We start from the raw sequence: 20,427 nt of genomic DNA on the forward strand, positions 1-20,427 counted from the left end.
AAACCCTAAAATGATTTATGCGACCGATTGATTCACAAATACCCAAAAAAGTAAGTTCATAACCATGCACTAAAAGAATGTTATCAGTGTAATTATCTTCAAAAATTTATTCACGAGGGCTGATTTCATTAATCGGGCTCGAACTGGTTAAGATAAAATTACGCTTGATAGCTGAAACACAATCTCGGTATGCGGCAACTGGTATTCGCAAATTTTGCTCAGTAAACAACTCGACTATATTTATTTAAGATATAAACTTTCAATCAACAACGTGTTCTACGCGTGCTGTTTTTCATTGTTCCGCTCGATAAACGGCCTCGTATACGCATCGAATTGGGCTACTGTTTTGTCGAAGCAAAAGTGTTTATGTAAACTAATTCTCTCGCTTAGTAGACGAAAGGGAAGTACACTTGCACTTGGAGAAAGTACGTACTACCAGTATAGTGGTGTACATATTTGCTCGACTTGTTTTGGCTCTGGCGTTTGTTGTAGCGTTCATGCGACACTGCATCCGCAGTGCACATACGTGAGGGGGGTTGATGCATGAACTTGAATGGAGCAAAGACTTATGTAAACATAGCAGCAGAAACGACTTGACAGGCATAAAGCAGCTCCATTATCGACACGTCTAGTCTTTTTTCCCTCAACAATCACATGAATGTACTTTTTATTTGACAGCAACATCCGGTGAGTAAACTAGTTTATATCAGATTTCCCGCTCAAAGTGGCGTTTGAAGATCCAATCACATGATTGACTTTGTTGCTTCGTTAGATATATTTCCGAATGGGTCATTATCGTTGATGCTCAAAGTGGAAAACATTTCCATAAAGGAACCGCTACCAAGTTCAGTTGAGTGAAAAAAAAAAAACCGACAACAACAAAAAGTTCGTCTGGTATAGACTGCATCGGGTGGATAGAACGTTTCAATGTCAATCAACCCTTCCGAGCTTTTGATGTTCTACAAAAGGGCTGCATAAAGTTGTACCGCCATAAATATGCATATATATAAAAACAGTGTCACTGCCGTGCCTGCCGTGAACCACTTCGAACGGACCTTCTAATGAAAAATTCTACTAGCGAACTCGCCCTCCAATGGTGTCGTGCTCGATGGCAATAATAATAACAATAATACTATTCAGGCCAAACCCCTAAATGCAAAAGTTGTCACTAAGTAAGAGTAATGAATGCCTGTTTTAACACTTTTCCGCTGTACTGTTAGTGCCGTCGTCGTAGCGCTTGAACATGGAGATTCATAAACTTTCAGGTGTTCGTATGCTGGCATAAATTGGCAGCACTCGTTTTTTTAAAGTATATCACGTGCTAGGTTCGAAGGATTCTTTTTTAGTATGCCGCATGTTTGTACGCTTGAAGTTCTAAAGACGAAATGAAAACATATTTTGAGAATTAGTAAGGATAAAATTTAAAAATTTTTAAACCTTTTATTCTTAAATTGCAATCAGTGTGCTTTAAATCAAATGATTGATTTTTTTTTGACTTTTTGGAGCTTTTGAATCGATCAACAATCAAATTGACTTTGTTTAGTTTCCTCAGAAGGCACTGTCTATTTTTTTTATTAAATTCAGTGAACGTATTATAAAGTAAAAACTAATGTGGGGCAATCATGATGTCAGAATAGTTTTAGTCATATCGAACCGATTTGCTGCACTTGCTTTTTGTTTTCACAATCCGGTCGTTACAATCAGTTTGCTTTTCTGAGAGTTCCACAACGTATGCTAGTAGCAGCAGCATATAGTGATGACAATTTTTATCACAGTCATGAACAATTTTCTCTGCCACTTCGCGTCGACTGCAGCTGGTATTAACTTTCAGTCGATCTTGGTCGGGTGCTATGCGTTGCAAATGTACACACACATATACAGATCATTACTATTATTACGCCAAGCTTAACAAGGCGTGTTGTAATGAGGACCAAGTGATTGCAATAAGTAGTAATTTATATCGGTTATAATAACACACAAGAGCATACAGAACCACGTAGCAGCCGGTGTAAGAAATGATAACCGACTGTGGTCTAATGTTCAAGGTGTGATTTAGCAATAACATTGTCATTCTTCGGTGATTCCATTTAACCTGGACCCTTGTGGCAAAAACATCACTGAACCGAAACAATTCCGAATTGCTGTGCATGCCGTCAAACCAAAATGAAGAATCAATGCCACTCACAATTAAAATCGATTGGCGCTTGAAATGGGAAACGGAACTTATTGACAAACTAAAAACAGATACACCACCAGAAACAATGAGAAGCATTACAAAAGAACAAACTTAAGCATGCCATTCCTCAAATACCCAGAAGCCAATAGAGTGACTAATGGTTAAATTGTTTCCTGGCCCCAAATTGCTTCAATTGATTTACTAAATAATCAGATTTCGAACCACCCTACTGACAGGCGTAATGAGTTTTGGTGCTATCATATATGGATATACCATCATGACACAATCGATGGTTTCGGCGGCGAAAAGCTGGCCTGATAAGAATGGTTCGTTACCATACACCTTGTTTTTATTGCCACGCTATTGCTAATCCTCTAATCGAATGGCAACCGACAATCCGTTTTGAATTATTTTTAATCACTCTTGGTTCCAGTACAGTTGCCGTACGATATCAATTGCCTCTGGCTGTGAGCCGACGTTTATGGAGCGTTTATGTTCCTTTGGAAATGTGGTTACTTTTCTACCTTTCTTGTGTGTAAGGAAATCTGCCTTATGAAGAACACAACATGTATAGAATAGACACATCTCTAGCATTGCTTTATAGAGCTTTAGAGTCTGGCATACGGTTCGGGCTTAGTATCCATCGGTCAATGTGAAAATCTTACTTCTCTGTGTTGAGAGTGAAACAACATTTTTCGATAAAGGGACTCTCACTATATACATTAATTATTAGCAAGCGGCTTTCAATATTTAATCAACGGAAACAATTTTGCCCCCAGCGGAGAGTGAACCATTGACGTCATCAAATCCCTTTTGGTAGACGGCCAGCTTCGATATCGGAGCGATTGATTAAATGAATTCCCATGAAAATTGATCAAATTGTAGCGGAAGGACTTGAGCCGACAACCATAAATCAAATCTTCTCGAAAAGGCAATTTGATGGGAAATTTCTACTGCACAGAACAATTTGTACAGCCTCATTCTGTTCGCTGTTGATTCCAATTATGATCAACATTACACTCAGTCGTTTGAGATAATGTGACTAATGTTGACACTGTCGCTGACGCATTGCTTATTATTTTAACTGCATTTAATGACGTCTTTCGAGCATCTATATAGAAATTGATATAATTACAGCAGTGCTGTTAATAGTCGAGTTCTAGAAACTCTCTAGGGGCTATCATCAGAGAATCTTGGTCCCATTTTCTCTGTCTTGTAAAAGCGATTGATTACTACCTCATGTTAGATGACCTAATTTAAGGAGAAAATAAGCTATAAGAAACTACCAGTGATGGGTCTTATTTTCAATTCAGCACGCAAAGTTGTACGTGCTACTGGCGATTACTATCTTCGAATGTTCTACTTGTTGCATATATAAAATTGCATGCAAAATTAGCGTCATTAGTTTGCTATTACTGTTTTCCGTTTGCTGTGGACCGATGGTTTATTAAGCTCTCACAACATGCGTTGGACTAGAAATAACGAACGGAAGGACAATGAAGCAGCTTCTTCACTATAATTGATCAATTTAGATTGAAAAATTTCCCATTTCATCTTGTTTTTACTTAATTTTATTCTTAGCAATTTTTTTGCATTTTTTATACTTTTAGATTCTGGTTTTTGGAATTTCTCCTCATTCATTTATCGAATTTTTCATCAACATTTGCAACTTTCTCTTTAACCCATTCCCGGCGGGTGTCACCTGACATCTCACCTGACATCAGATTTGAACGACGAAACTATTTAATACGGTTAGAGAACAGACACACAATATGCAATACAGTTTGTGTCAATTTTGTATGTAGTTGCTGAGTTATACGAGTTTGAAGGTAATTTTTCGAGGTAAAATCTGATTTGCCGGGAATGGGTGTATTTTTTCATTTAAATGTTTCGTTCACCTTTCTTGTTGTGTGGATAATGTTCAGTTATATTATTCAATGATTTTTTTGCTACCATTTTCCTTCAAATATCCATATGTTGTCAAATATTTTTGGTGGTTGGTTTTCCATTTTTCATTGGGGTTCAAAAAAACATAAAAAACTACGTCATTTATGGATGTTTCCGTATATTACTCAATCGTTTTTTAGACTTTTCAATGTCGATTTTTCCCCAGCTTTTTTTCAGTCTGTCTCCCAAATTTCGTTCTGATATGTTTTATTGTTTGTATTAAATTACTCTATTATGTTGAGTTTTCATTTGTTGTTCAAATTTTCAATCCCATTTTTCTCCTTATTATTTTCTGATTTTATTTCCTGTTCACCATTTTTTATCCGCATTGTCAAATATTGTATTCGCATTTTATGGTTTTGAGATTTTAATACCTTGTTATTACTTACCCTTTTTCGTTTGTATTGTTTGTATAACTTTAATGTTTTTTTTACCCGTTATGGAACATTTATAAATGACGTAGCATTCGAGGAGGTGCAGTTTTATGACGAAACGTGACAAAAGGGAGGGGGGTTAAGCCAAGCTACGTAGCAAATATGAAACTAAGAAAAAAATTGTTTTTTTTCGAATTGTTCCTTTTTATAACTATTTTGTCTGTTTATGGTATTTTTTTTACTTTTTTGTCTTTTCTTATTCATTACTAATACAAGGTATGTTTTTGATAATAAAATTTGCAGAAAAAAAGTTACGACGGGGGTTGAGGGTTCTTATTTTGCTACATTTTTTTCATTCATAATTACAGTCATACCTCGATATAAGGCAACTTTATTTTTATTTTCGTTACGTTATATCGAGTTACGTTATATCGAAGCAACCAAAAATTTTCTTTAATTCACTCAAATATGCGTGAAAACCCATTGTCCATCAACTATCAGTATTTATGAACCTTTCTCATGCCCATTTAGAAATATTTTCAGAAGGATAAAAAAAAAATTTTTTTTCAATTGATATACAGGTTACTCAAAGATGCGTAAAAACCTATTTTCCATCATCTATCAGTAATTTTAAACCATTTCTATGCCCATTTAGGACAATTTTCAACCAGCAAATTTTTTTTTTTAATTGATGCAAGACTGTCGGTGGTTACTCAAAGATGCGCGAAAACCTATTTCCCATAACCTATCAGTATTTTTAACCTTTCTTATGCCCATTATTTTTACATTTTTTTCTAATTGATGCAAGACTGTGAATTGTTATTGAAAGATACGTGAAAACCTATTTTCCATCACCTATAAGTATTTTTAAATATTTCTTATGCCCATTTAGGACAATTTTTCCATTAGTTTTATTAATTTTAAATGTAACTACAAACATTTTTTGAAGCAATTTATACCTCAAAAACAGTTGCTGTATCATTTATTTTCAATTTCAAAACATTTTCAAAGTTACGTTATATCGAGTTACGTTATATCGAGTTACGTTATATCGAGGTTGCCTTATATCGAGGTATGACTATATTACTACTAGGCTTATTTTTTTTTGCCTAATTTGGTATTCGCCTCCGTCTTTATTTTACTTTCCATTTACTTTTCATATGTATTTTATTTGTTGTTTTAGTTTCTACCAATTTCTCATCTCATTTTTCCTCTTTTTAATTTATTAATCTTTTCTCAGGTTATAACCTTAGCTTTTTTCTATTTTTCATTTAGCTTTGTCTACTTTATTTTTTGCTGCTACTTTTTGCTCCTCTTCTCCCCATACCTTCCATTTTATTTTTGATTTTTTTATCTACCGAGCTCCGTAGCCGCAAGGTTACAGAGTCCGCCTTGGTAAGCGGATGGTCGTGGGTTCGAATCTTAGTAGAATCAGGCCATTTGATTGCCAAAGGACTTCAGCATGGGTTTATTCTCAGGCTTTCCATCAAGTACCTTTCCTTCAATCTGAATTCTACAGTACCTCTGTTGACTCTCCTTCTAACAAAAATAAGTCCCTGTTATAATAAAACTGGTGTGAGTAACGTATGAAAGTTCTCTCCGGGGAATTGTAATTAGGCGATATTGTTAGGATGGACAGAGGCTCGGTAGAGTAGAGTAGTAAGCTTGAAACGGAAAGATAAAACTTACACACAAGCACGGATATGAATGATAAGTGTATCATTTACTTCAATAGTGATACTGTCAATAATAAGAAGTGCGGAGTACAGAAAACACTTGGGCAATATCACAATAGATCTAATCTCTGGTCGCAGTGATGAGCCCACACAGGAAAAAAAAAATCTACCTTTTTGGTTTGTTGTTTGAACTTCTTTTGCTGTTAATTTTCTCGTTATACTCTGTTTTCTAATTTTTTAATTTTATATCCTTTTTTATTTTCATATTTCTTCACAATTTTTTCACTAGTTTTTAATTTTCTTTTTATTCTAATTATATTTTCCTGTATATTATTTGCTCTCGACATTCACAACTTTCCTTTTCTATTTATTTACATTCTCCTCTTTTGTTCCTCTTTTATATTTCTTTAAAAATTCTTTTTCTCCTCTTCTTTATCTTTGATTCTTATTTCCATTTCGTTTTCTTAATTCCATCCCGCTTTTTATTGCCTTATTTATCACCTGCATTTTTATGTTTTGGATAATAATTTTGCCTTTCGAAAATATATAAACCGATAAGTTGGTTTTTCAAACAAAATAAATAAAAACAAAATTTTGTTAAAAGCTATAGAAGATGATCTAAACTTCGTTGATTGTCTGAGCATGAAGGATTGAGAAACAAAAGAAGATGAATTATCAAAAAAACGAAAAAGGTTTGATTGATTGGTATGATGTCTTCGGAAAAGTTGAAAACATTACCACAGGAAAACATTATTATTGTTATTTAATTTAGGGACCTTTTATCTTGTCGTCATTCGTGTCCGTAACAGGAAAACATGCGCCTTGGGACGAAACGTATTTATGAAACATCACAAAAAATGTTATTATGAAATAAATATATCAAGAAACCCACTTTTTTAAATCAGAATTTTCCCCTACAAAAAAAAGTTAGCTAAATAATATAAATAGTTATTCAAACCTAGCGAAATAAATCAGAGAAAAAATTGAAAAAAATCAATTATTTTTTTACATTGTATTTTTTGAAAGGACAAAAATTTTATCGACAATTTTGTCAAGAACCGATACCGATCAATCAAATTGTTCGGGCTCTTTAAATATTTTCATCAAGATTGTGCACAAGGTTAAGTAAACTTGATTGATATAACAACAAGAAGTTCTCTGTACTAACGGGAAATCTAACTTTGGGAGTATTTTCTGAGCCGAGTGTCTATCAATGATGAAACTATTTTTAGAGCCAAACCAGTTTGTTAGATCGGTATTATGTCTTCGGTAAATTTGTAGATAATGAGTTTGTCCTCCAAAAAAAAAAAAAACGCCGTAAAATAAATTTTTTTTTCGGAAAATTTAAACTTTTTAATTTTTTATTTCTTCTTGTTCAAATAACTATTAATGTTTATCTAACATTGTGCAGTTTTTGTAGAAAAAAAAATCAGGTTTTTAAAAAACGTTTTGTTTTTTTTGAAATAATTTTACTGTCCTCAACTTTGTCGAAGAAATCGAACCAATCAAACAAACCGTTTTGGTTTGGGTTTATTTTCCTTTTTTTTGGAAATTTTTAATCTTATTTTTTCAACCATCATCATTTAGCTTACAAACTATAGAAGTATCTGTGCGAAGTTTCTGCCAGATCAAAAATGGTCGATTGAAATGGTTACCCTATGTTGCGTCTCCTGTCTCATTTTCATCTGTCTCACATATTTTCTATTCAAACGTTTCATTCTTTGTTTTTTTTTTTTAATTTGTATTTTTTTCATTCAGCTTCTCAACCAATTCCCTATTTTCATCCCTCATTAGTTTTGACGGTGAATTACGTCTCACGGCAATGTATATAGGAGTACAAATTGAAAAACCGAAAACATCGAAAATTGTTCACTTTCAAATGTTTTAAATCCAGTCAATTTCCAACGGATTTCCTTCAGTCTTACTGCAATCGGTTGGAACATTAGCTATGCGATCACCAAAGTGCGTGCAATTGTACGATTTAAACGCATGTTTCGATCAATCAGAGCTAAAACAATGCCTTCTTTTCCAGCACAGCCGACGCTAAAGTATACAAACGATTCATCTTTATACCCGATTTGTTGCTATTGTGCTACTAGTACTAGCTCCAGACCACATCTACACGTCTACTGAAAGTTTAACTCTCAGTAGTCACGTATAAAAGCTAGCATGCAGAAATTTAGTCTTCATTACATAACCGATTGTTGCAACAAGAAGACAATTGACTCTTACTGGAAACTGGTTCGACTCGCAGTCAGCTGCGCAGCAGCTAATTTTAGCGCAACAAGGCTGAATAGGCGACTTATTCGATCGCAGCGTTCCATAGAAGACGGACGAACCGGTGGACTGCACAGCATAGCTGAACATGTCCGGACATGTTAGGTATTTTGTCCGGATCCATCGCGTGTCCCTTGCTCTCAACCATTTGACCACTACTAACAGCTGTAAGTGTGCCGGTAGCGTCGTTACATTTTGTTTGCTTGCTTGCAGTGCGCGCGGAGCAGAGAATAACAAGAGAACTACAATCATCCCGTGTCATCGGTAAATGGCAATCCAAAATCAATGCTTTTCTTCAAGGTTACCAATCAATTGATAAAAAAGAGTGTTGAAATAATGAAATTGACAGCGTCAAATCATTCAATTGATCAACCCCAAATCGAGTATATTCCCAAACCAATTGCGAAAATACAACGAACCTTGCGGTCGTGTTTTATAAATAACCTCTTCATTCACTCTTCTTCAATCCTACTTTTTGTTCATCTGTCCTGATTTTATATCCTGTTTCGTATTTTCTGTTTTCCATATCGGCTTTCCCGTTACTTTCTTTAACTTTTCAACCTTTTCCTATCCTAGTTCAATTCATAGTTTTTTGCCGGTTGTTATTTGTTTCTATTTTGGTACATTTTTCCATACATTGTTACTACTACTAGTATTCGGTTCACTGTTTCCTTTATCTTTTTTGCCTATCTCCTAGAAAGGTATAGCAGTGATTGCAAAACCGAAAGTATAAAAGTGCTCCAAAGGGCCGAATGGCATATATCGCTCGACTCAGCTCGACGAGCTGAGCATTTTCTGTATCTCTCTCTGTGTGTGTGTGTGTGTGTGTGTGTGTGTGTGTGTGTGTGTGTGTGTGTGTATGTGTGTGTGTGTGTGTGTGTGTCTATGTGCAGATTTTTATTCTCACTCACTTTTCTCAGAGATGGCTGGACCGATTTTCATGAAATTAATTGCAAATGAAAGGTCTTGTTGCCCCATAAGACCCTATTGAATTTTATTGTAATCGGATTTGTAGTTTAGAGGTTATGTTTAAGAATGTGAAAATCATGAAACATCAATATCTCAGAAACTACACAACCTATTTGAACAAAATTGGTCTCAAAAGAACGGGCTATCTAGAAAACCCTTAAGTTTTGAATTTTATAAAGATTGAATTTGTGATTGCAAAGTTATGAAAAGAAACGTGTTCTTAAGACTGTTTAATCTCACTCATGTTTCTCAGAGATGGCTGGACCGATTTTCATAAAATCAGTGTCAAATGGAAGGTCTAGTTACCCCATAAGACCCTATTGATTTGTTTTGCAATCGGACTATTACTTTGCCTGTTATGTTTAAAAATGTGAAATCAGGCTATGAAAAGGAACATATTTCGAAGACTACTTGGACTCACTCACTTTTCTCAAAGATGGCTGACCCGATTTCCACAAAATTAGTGTCAAATGAAATGTATAGCTGCCTCATAACACCCTATTGAATTTTACTGTAATCGGACTGTAACTTCGACTGTAATCGGACTGTAACTTCGTCCGTAATCGAAATGTGAAAATCACGAAACTTCATTATCTCAGAAACCACACAACCGATTTGAACAATATCGATATGAAATGAACGAGCTAGTTAAGGGGTAACTTAAGCAACCGTTATATATTAAATTGTTAATAAAACAACGGAAGTCTATTATCTCAAAGATTACATGACTTATTTGAACATAACTATACGAACGAGTCATCTCTCGAACTTACAAATAACAAACTTCATAACAATTTGATATGTGGCTCAAAAGTTATGGAAAGCGAAGAAATTCAAAGATTATTTAAAACTATACCTGCTTCGATCGATATATGTGGCCTCAACATAATTTAAATGTGGTATCGTACTATTTGAACGTTCCAATTTAATTGATTCCTTGCGATGTGTGAAAAGTCTGCAAATGCACGACGAATCGGCTATAGGATAAGATCAAAGTCAAATAACAAATCTTTTGAAATGATTGGGTTAGGGAAATGACAATATCCTCGACTTTTGGCTTCTGTACATCGCCTTAAGTCTGAATATATTCATATTGGGTGGTATTCGGTCATTTTTAGCAGATTTTCTGGCATCAATCTGACACCGGAAATACTCATATTAGGAGGTATTTAGTTATTTGGTTGTTTTCCAGAAACTAAAAGTGGTCGTCTATGAATTCAAAATGGTGCCAAGGGTCAATGTTTGGTTTCTATGCATCATCTCGATTACGGAAATATCCATATTGAGTATTATTTGGTCATTTTCGACTGTTTCCTATAAGTTGCCATTTAGCGATTCAAAATGGTGCCTGATGTCAATTGTTATCTCGTTGCATCATTCTAGTTCCAGATATACTCATATTGGATGGTAATTGGTTATTTTAGGCTGTTTTTCACAAACCGGAAGTCGCCATCTTGGATTTCAAAATGGTATTTGAGATAATTTCTAGCCTCTGACCGTCATTCTGGTTGAAGAAACACCCATATTGGGTGTTATACGATCATTTTCGGCTGTTTCCCAGGAACCGGAAGTCGCCAACCTAGAATCCAAAATGGGATGTGTGGTCGATTTCAGCTGCTGTGTATCATTCTTGATCCGGAGATGCTCATGTCAGACGGAAATCGGCCATTTTTGGCTGTTTTCCAGAAACCAGAAGTTGCCATCCTACAATTCATAGTGGTGTTCTTGCAACATTCTGGCTCCGGAGATACTCATAATGGGTGGTATTTGGTCACTTTGGGCTGTTTTTCAGAAACCAAAAGTCGTCATTTTGAACTTTGAAATTGCTGAGAAATCAATTTCTGTCATCTGGGCGTAACTCTGGTTCCGAAAACATTCATATTGAATGGTATTTGGTCATTTCCGGCTGTTTGCCAGACACCGGAAGTCACCATCTTAAAATTCAAGATTGTGTCTGTGATCAATTTTTAGCTTCTGTGCATCTTTCTGTCCGGAGATACTCATATTTAAAGGGAATCGTCTATTTTAGGCTGATTTCCAGAAACCGGAAGTTGCTATCTTACAATCCAAAATGTTGCCTAAGGTCGATTATGAAACATATTTTTTACCACTAAAACATTCACCTGCCAAATTTGGTTCCATTTAGTTGGTTAGCTCTCGAGATGTGCAGAAATTTGTGTTTCATTTGTATGGCATCCCTCCCTTCCAAAAGAAGGAGGGGTGTCAAAACATTATGGACACATTTTTAACCCCTTAAAACATCTACATGCGAAATTCGGTTTCATTTGCTTGGTTTGTTCTTGAGTTGTGCAGAAATTTATGTTTCATTTGTATGGGACCCCTCCCTTCCAGAAAAGGGAGGGGTCTCAAACTATCATGGGAACCTTTATCGGCACCAAAAACCCCTACATACAAATTTTCACGCCGATCGGTTCGGTAATTTTCGAGCATATATGGATCAGACAGACAGACAGACCGGATTGCATTTTTATATGTATAGATTACAACATCAATATTTTTTAAGAGTGAATATAGGTACATTTATTGGATTGAAGCGTTCATGTAAATCTATTTTTACAAATAAAAGTTTGAATGAGAAAGGCTGGGTTTGACCGCTAGGTGGATTAATTTAGGTTTTTCTATCTCATTTTACTTTTAATTGCTTTTTTCTTTTTTTAATTTCTCTTTCAAACTTACCATTATATTTCTGACTTTCTTTTCACTTTTCCATTTCTTTTTTATGTTTCTCTATCTCTTTACAAACTTTTGGTCTTGTTTCTTTACTTTTCCTTCTTTTGTCGATTTCCTTATCCCATTTTTCTGTTGAAATATTCTTGTATCATTTTACTTTCTTTTTGTTTTCAGTTTAATTTTTCTTTCCTTTTTCTCCTTCGAGTAACTTTTTCCTTTCTTTTGCAATTATGTCCGCTTTTTACGGCCATGGGCATTTTTGTTACCGTGTAGCGGAAGAGTTACGTTAAGTTAAAAAGTTTTAGTAGGTAGAATATGTCGACCTATGAGCGCAAGTAAAAAAAAGCAGAATTTATATTTTTTTCAATTACTGATGGGTCATTCCATACGATGTGTCACTTTGGAAAAATCCCAATTTTGGTGTCGATTGGTTTCAAAATAGCGCATTTTTTTTGCATTTCATAGACGTAAGACGTCCGAAAAATACTAATGAGTGATTTAAAATAATAAAAATATTATATTTGACTGGAAGTGGATTTTCTTTTAAATTTGATATTGTCATTGTGTTTCTCGGAAAATTTCACATAAGAAACACTCATCACCCCGAGGTAATATGAGCCAAACTCGAGTTATAACATTTTTACGAAAATAGTTTTTCTTCAACTTACTTTTCAACATCGCCCTTGAAAGTGCAGTACGAAGACCAAACGTGCAAAGAAACGGTACGATCATCATGAAATTTCGCATGCTCCTCGGTTTGTCGGACTACATTGATATCATCAATATCGACCGTAGGGCCGTGGAGGAGGCCTTCAGGCTTTTTAGGAGAGAAGCGGCGAGATTGGGACTCAGCATTAACTCCGCCATAACAAAGAACATGGTAGCTGGCAGAGAGCGTGGGAGTTCTGGTGGCGTTGGTGCTGAGGTGGAGATTGATGGGAAACGATTTGAAGTGTTTGATAAGTTCGTTTATCTTGGTACACTTGTGACATGTGACAACGAGAGAAGCAGTGAAGTGAAACGACGAGTTGCAGCTGCGAACAGGGCCTTGTTAGGACTACGTAACCAGCTAAGGTTCCGTAGTTTACAAATTTGCGAAAACTAGTGTTGTATAGGACGCTGATATTCCCGGTGGCCCTTTACGAATATGAAGCATGGGCGCTGAAGGAAGCTGATCGACGAGTGCTCGGAGTTTCTTAGCGCAAAGTTCTGCGATCGATACTTGGTGGTAAACTGGAAAATGGGATTGGTGCAGACGCGTTAATCACGAGTTGTACTAGGTATACAAACATGCTGATATAGTGAAGGTAATACAACGTAGCAAGCTCCAGTGGGCTGGACCTGTAGCCAGAATGCCTGATGAAAGAGCCGCTCGAACAACCTTCAGCAGATAGCTAAAAAGAAGCCCTAGGGCGAGCTCGACTCCGTGGTAGGCCTAACACTTGGATGCATGATCTGCTAGTATACGAGGTGACTGAAGAACGGCTGCCCAAGACAGAGAAACCTCGACGTCTCTTATTCGTTTGGTTTTAGACCGGTAAACGGTCCGCCGCCCAACAAAGTAAGTAAGTATGAATTTATTACTTTGCTCGGAGAGAACCTACTCCAAAAATGCATTTTTTGTAAACCGTACTGAGTTACAGTTAGTAAGTGGATTTGCTGTAAGTTATGCTTATCCTATTTGTAGAAAAATTAACAAAAATCTAAACAAAAATGTGCACAGATGACGGAAAAAATAATTTGTTTTATTGCATGGGTCGACAAAAGCGAAAAAAAAACTACCCTGAAACTCAAACTGGAAAAAAGAAAGATTATATCTTTTTACCATCCCTGTGATTTTTGGTGCCCTTAGCAGAGTCAGAAGTGCGCCAAAAGACTGCAGAGTAATTGCTCGCCGGGTTCGTCGCTCCTACTTTTGCTTCCGGAAAAAACTTCATTGAGGTCTCTGAAGACTCATCTCGGACATGGCTAGGAGCGCCTTATTTCACAGGAATGGTTGGAAAAGTTCTAGAGAGTCATACTCTACTCGACCTATGAATGTAAATGAGCTATGTAAAGACAGGGTCGTCACTTAAAAAAAATAAAAAACCCCAATGGATATTATTGTTATTTGTTTGCAAAATATTTTTTTCGAAAAATTATAACTGAACGAAAGTCGTTGCCCTGAGCTTGTATGTAAATTTACTAGGGATTATTGACACAAATTAAAAAGAAATGTTGTAAACAAAAATTTGCAGGAACATTTAATAGAAAAATCAGGAAAAAAATGATATTTTTCAGATGTTTATTGTTGTAAAATTTTCAAATCGCTTTAACTTTTGATAAATGTCCAACAGCTCACTAGGGGAAGGTTTTTCACAAAACAAATTTAATTGTCACCATAGAACAACTTACAAATTCGTAAATGACAATACGCTTTGTTCCTCAATGGTGCTGCAATTTGTCATGCAATTGTGGTTGGGATGGAAACGTTTTGTCGCATAGATGTGATCATAAAACTGACGGTTCTCTAGCAAGTATTAATTGAATTATTTGAAATTGTGTGCAGATTTGTTAATATTGTTCAATGTTTGATTTTCGCAGTGAAAGTAAAGGCAGCCGTGGGTAAAATTCACCCTTAAATAGTCAGAAAATTAAGCTGGTTGAAGGTACGACTGTGAATTATCCACCTGTTTTTTCCAACGATTATTCAACAGATAAAAGAAAGTCTGCTCCGAAGTACTTACATCGGGATCGTGCTGCGCGACCTCCACCTACAGCAGCTCCAACAGAAAACCCGGTTCAGTTCACGTGCACTCGCACACCGTTATCGCAGGATTTTGTGTTTATGCACAAGGCAGGATATGTAAAGCATAACAAAAACCTTTTCGAACACTCCTCCACTCTTTCGGGCACTCGGGTGTGGGTCGGTGGTCGGATACACAGAGCACACACCACCAACTTCAGAGCATGAGAGCAAACAGCAAGCAAACAAGAGCACAAGGACAAATTTTCTCACCTCTAAACTATCCCGACTGCCAGTACCGCCCGAACGGGCAAACTGTCCTTCCGAATTCTGAGTAGCCTCTTACTCGCGGCGCTACAAGTCTCTCAGTTCGATTGCCGAATTGAGGCTTAACCAAACGAATACACACACATAACTAGAACTTCAGCATGAAACTTCATTCCCAACAACGACAGCAAGCAGCACACAGGGGGAGTCGATTTTCCACCCCGACGATTTTCTTCTCGCACTCGCAAACCAGTAACCCAAGGATTGCACAGTGAGATCGATTTCTGTAAAGATTTCTTTTTTGCTTTTTTTCTTACATACAGAATTTGCTTTTTCGCACTTGCACTGTTTGTATCGTAGAAAGCATTTTTTTTCAACAAATTCCTACATGTTTAGAGAAATAAATTCGATCACGCCATTAGATGTTGAAAGCTTTGTTTACGGCATCCGATTCTTCTATTTTTATAACTTGCTATTCCAAACATTCCACAGATTCAGCACTGATTTCCGATAAACGCAATTAAACTCTTCCACCAATTTGACGGTATCTGCGACCTACCAGAAAAAATCGACGAATGAAAAGACGTGCAGACTAGGTGATGGTCCTCAAAGGTCATCGCTGTTGTACGGCTGCTAGGTACTAAATGCAGCACCGTTCGTCGTTTTCATTGGTGACAAAGCTTCACTCACATCAAACAGCGTATTTGGTTTTGGTTTATGCAAACAATCCCATCCCGTCCGAGTGGTGCACTAGCGGATAACCGTCTCCAAGATGGATCTTTTTTTTCGCAGCTAAAATTATTTTTTGACATTTGCACACAGACACAGCCAAATTTCACCGTCCCGCGAGCGGTGCAATATTTTTCGGTCCTTCCGTCTGGCGAACTCCTCTCAGACTGACTGACGTTCCAAACGATTGACTTGTGGACGCGTTTCTCTCACAGCTGTGCAAAGACCGTCCGTCAGTCGGTGGGCTCGGTTGCGGTCGGAACCACGGTGAGTAGGGTGGGTGGGTGATGGCCGACGGAAAGGGTGGCCTCTTCTCTCACCGAGAACGCCAACAGAAGTCAAACCGAAAAAGCAACAAAAAAAAAACCGGCAGAACGACGCGGATGTTTGCTCATATCGTCCGATCGATCGGATTGAACCGGCTTTAGCGGGTGAAGTTCGTTCTGATCAAGGTTCTCTGATCCCAGCATTCTTCCATCAAATTGCGATCGCACATCACTTAAGCTCGGTGCGATGGTTAATTGTTATGGCTGTCGGTATCGAAGCAGTGCTCTTTTGCTGTCACTCTCGCACATACGATACCAAAGGGAATCCGCAAAACCTTATCGGAGTGTGTTGAGTAAGCTAGCGAACATGTGTACGCAGTCAATGAGATGCAAGCACCGAAAGTGTAACGCCTTTCGGTTGTGCTTGTGAGAAGTGAGCTTGAGAGTGGTTGGAAAGTGAGATGTCAACCTGCTGCGATGCACGGCTGTTGGAGTTGGACAAAAGTGTTGTTATTGATAGGTTTGAAATCAGTACATTTTTTGTTTGACCTGTGAATCAACAATGCTTATTTTGGTATGAAATAGGAAAAAAATAAATTTATGCCATATCAAACCTAGCAAAAATCTTTTCACCTTGAATTTTTATCATTTTAAATAGCTCATCGTAAGATCAGTATATACTAAGATATTAGAATTGGGAACTTATAAAAGAAACGTAGAAATAATAGGATTTATAGATTTTTTGAAAGCGACTTTGTATACGAATTAATTCGGTATAACTTCACTGGTAGAGCTTAAGTCTAAAAAATATTAAAGATTATACCGTTTGAACCATTTCTGTGAGTTTTGGCGTCCCTAACAAACTCTGAAGTGCGTAAATACTTTAGAGACTTAGATGAAGTTTCCCCGTAGATAAACGTTGAAGCGACGAACCCGGCGAGCAATTACTTTGCGGCCTTTTAACGCTCTACCAAGCTGGTTGAGGTCACCAAATCTCACAGGAATGGTTGAAAAGCTATAATCATTCATATTTTTCTAGTTTGAGTCCTAGGGCTTCGTTGGTAATTGAATTTTTAACCATCTAATGCCTAAACCCGTCTTTAGACAGGCTTCAGTAAAATCACTAAAAATCTTTAATAAAAACTTAAAAAATGTTTATAAAGATTTATAGTGATTTTACCGAAGCCCGTCCGAAGATAGGTTTGGGCACTAGATGGGACACATTTTGAAAACAAAAAGCGTAACAAAAGGTGCGTGGATAAGGATTAAGCTTGGTTTGTAAGATAATGTAAGCCTCAAAACAACCCTTTCATTTTACCGTGTAATTTCGAGGTTAAACCTGCATTTTGAATCGTTTATATGATATGATGAGCATGCAAACTTCAGCAAAATCGATGTACTTTACTCAAAATTGTAGCAATTTTACGATGTTAGCAGTTTTTGAACACTAGATCATTTTTACCCCACTAACCCTTTTTACAATAAAAAAATTCTGATTTTGGCAGCTGTTAGATTATTACATAAATGACCGTAACCTGAAAAATTTAGGAAGAACATTGATACAAAACGGAGTGACACTTGTAGCACAATAGGTTCAAAATGGTGGCCAGAAGCATGTTACAGAAAAGTTAAATTTTTAAATTCATTTCTAGTACGGCGCGTTACATACATTAAATGAAGACACTTGAGCTGCGCCACAAAACGTATTGGTTCAAAATTTTATCCTGGTTTTGTTGGCAAGAGAAAAAAGTTCTCAAAACGACTATTTTCTTTGAACAAAAATGCGATTTACTCAAGATCAGCCGCCGTCCAAAACTGAAAACGCTTTTTATAACCGAGGTTTCCCAGTAAGCTGTCCCAAAAAAATCGATGTTGTAAAAGTCAAGGTGCTCAGCCCTAAATTAAAAGATAATATTATATATAGCATTTTTATAAAACACATATCGACTTTCTAAAAAATCGTTTTCAGGTTGCCTAAACGTGATTTATGTAAAAATGACTTTTTTAAGCTACATAACCACTCTTTTGCACTTTTTTCAATTCTGTTCGATTCCTACATTTTTCCATATATTTTTTTATTTTTGTGGGGACGTTTTTGAATATTTTGCATGGTTTGGTTCAGTATCGCATTAATTATTTGACTCACAGAGCCCACTGAACATCACAAAAAAGTGAATTTTTCTCATAACTTGCAGATTAAACCCTTCAAAGCACAAATAAAAAATTTTTTGATCAAGAACTGAAATTTTTACTGCAAAGCGGGATTCAAGACGAAAATTTACATGAAAAAAGATTCTTGATATCTTATCGGGGGCTGAGATATTGGCGTTTTTACATGTGATGGAGAACTATGCATTTTCTCAAAAATGCCACTAATGCTCAATATCTCCATTGCACAGTGTTTTATTTTGCCGTTTGTGCGTATGATTTCCTCAAAAGTGATTCAAATGTTGATTATAGCCAAGAGGTATGTTCGGGGAAGTTTCAGGATATTAAAAAATGCATCTTTCAATGTAGAAATATAAGTGATCAATCCACCAATAAGTGAAATAAAAAATTTACTTTTTAATCAGAATAAGATAGACGCAAGGTGTCTTCGACAAAGTTTTAGGTTATCTTAAAACAAGAAATTTTACCAAAGACATCATTTTTCTATTTCATTGACATTGACATTGAGTTTTCTATTAGAAGGCACTAAAAATCACAATTTTCGTTCCAACTTTTTTCGCAGATTTTTCCGAATTTTTAAACCTTCTACTAAAATTTTTTAAACCTTCTACTAAGTTATCAGCCATTTTTAAACCTTCTACTAAGTTATCAGCCATCCAAAAATGCATTTGTTTTCTGAACATTATTATTTTTTATCTCCCTAAATAAAACAGTTATTTAACATATTTGTTAAAATGAATGGTTTTCCATCACATAGAAAAACGCCAATATCACAACTCCCCGATAAGATATCAAGTATCTTCTTTCATGTATATTTTTGTCGTAAGTCCCGCTTTGCAATGAAAGTTTCAGTACTTGATCAAAAAAAATCACAGGAGGGTTGTGTGCAAAGCCACGACCGCAAGGATGAAGTAGAATACTTTTACAAGAAAGAAAACCCGGCTGCTTGCGTGTCAGTCATGTTTTAATTTGTTGTTCAATTCAATATTGGATAAGATACCGATCACATCTTGGCGTTATCATTGACAGTGCGAATAAAGTATTCCTTGTGATAAAATAAACAGTGAAAAGCTGATTTAATACTCAAAACTAGACGGCTCATGTGTTGTCAAAATGAGTCAACTTTTCATTGAATGCATTTACTAGTGCCCGCTATCGCACAGAGATTGCATTTCACTAAAGTGCCTCACTGCATCAGCTGCTATCGATGCTAAACCCGCTGCAACTGCTACGCTATCCGTAGCCATGCTAATGTTTTGGCCGCTATACGCTACTATTGGTATCCGCTGTCCCTACATCAGCTGGCCCAGCTGCTATCGATGCTGAGATCCGCTGCAACTAGTGCACTATCCACTGCTATGCCACAGCTGTGGCCGCTATCCGCCTGGTATCCACTGCACTGCTACTGCTGCTGGTAAGGGAATACTGCTGTTGTCGCTGTCTAGAACTATTATGAGCGGCTTCGACTGAAACAGGCTCTTATATAGGGATGAAAAACCTATCGACAGATAGTAGTAGGAAATCATCGATAACTATCGATAGCCATTCCAGTTGATAATTCACATTCTTACTCTTATACAGACAAATAGCAAATTTAAAATGGCAAGGTCTATGATTCTGTCGACCTTGCTTGGGAAGCAATCATATTAACGACTAATCAGATCAGTCAAATTTCGCGCTTCAACAAGGATTGACCATTCTCAATAATAAGTTGCTTGTCATGATTTGAACTTGATAATTTTTGAATTTCGATTTTCCGAAAAATTAATTTTTATGTTGATAATGAAAGCCTTTCGGATGTTGTACTCATGACTGAAGGAAACGATAATTCAGTACGTTCAGAGACAAATATATATCTGTTCCAAATTTCTTGATAGTGTAAATTGATTTAAGAGAAAAAATTAACTCTTCAATTAGGTTTTTATTTCATCCTGAAAATGACAATTTGTTGTTTAATTCAATGTCTGATAAGATGCCGATCACATCTTTGCGTTATCATAGGCAGTGCGAATAAAGTATTCCTTGGGGGAAATAAAAACTGAAAAGCTTTCCAGAACGTTCTTTTCGTTGGATGCATTTGCTAGTGTGCCTGCTATCTATCGCTCAGAGACAGCATTTCACTAAAATGCCACACTGCATCAGCTGGCTATGCTTATATAGA

The 20,427-nt window shown here is 36.4% G+C and overlaps 1 protein-coding gene across 1 annotated transcript in view; it reads right to left on the reverse strand.

The window, feature by feature from the left end:
• Positions 1–15,994, reverse strand: part of LOC129726590 (ATP-binding cassette sub-family G member 4-like) — a 102,942-nt gene extending 86,948 nt beyond the window's left edge. Inside the window, exon 1 of the mRNA XM_055683485.1 lies at positions 14,837–15,994. The gene's annotated coding sequence lies outside the window, so the exon portion shown is untranslated. The remainder of the gene's footprint in view (positions 1–14,836) is intronic.
• Between the last annotated feature and the right edge of the window lie 4,433 nt (positions 15,995–20,427).

This window comes from Wyeomyia smithii, chromosome 3 (genome assembly GCF_029784165.1).
Source record: "Wyeomyia smithii strain HCP4-BCI-WySm-NY-G18 chromosome 3, ASM2978416v1, whole genome shotgun sequence".
NCBI lineage: Eukaryota > Metazoa > Arthropoda > Insecta > Diptera > Culicidae > Wyeomyia > Wyeomyia smithii.